This window comes from Naegleria gruberi (genome assembly GCF_000004985.1).
Source record: "Naegleria gruberi genomic scaffold NAEGRscaffold_233, whole genome shotgun sequence".
NCBI classification, from domain to species: domain Eukaryota; phylum Heterolobosea; class Eutetramitea; order Acrasida; family Naegleriidae; genus Naegleria; species Naegleria gruberi.
Window position 1 is genome coordinate 6783 of NW_003163114.1, and position 318 is coordinate 7100.

Genomic DNA, 318 nt, shown 5'->3' on the forward strand with positions numbered 1-318 from the left:
CAATTTTTTAGATTAATAATATCAGATATAAATCCAAGTTATTCATGGATGACGATTGGATTTATGGCAAGTACAGTTCATAATTGATCATCATTTATATTACATAATTCAATTGCATTAGGTGATAATGGATTATCAACTGCATTATGGACAATTTTACCATTAAATATTTTATCAATTGGTACTAGTTTAATTTTATCTTTATATTTTAATAGATGGTCTGAATCATTTGGTGTTTTAACAATGTTAACTATATTTAATTTAGTTTTTAATACTACTTCTTATAAATTAATGGAAAAATTAAATATGATGAATATA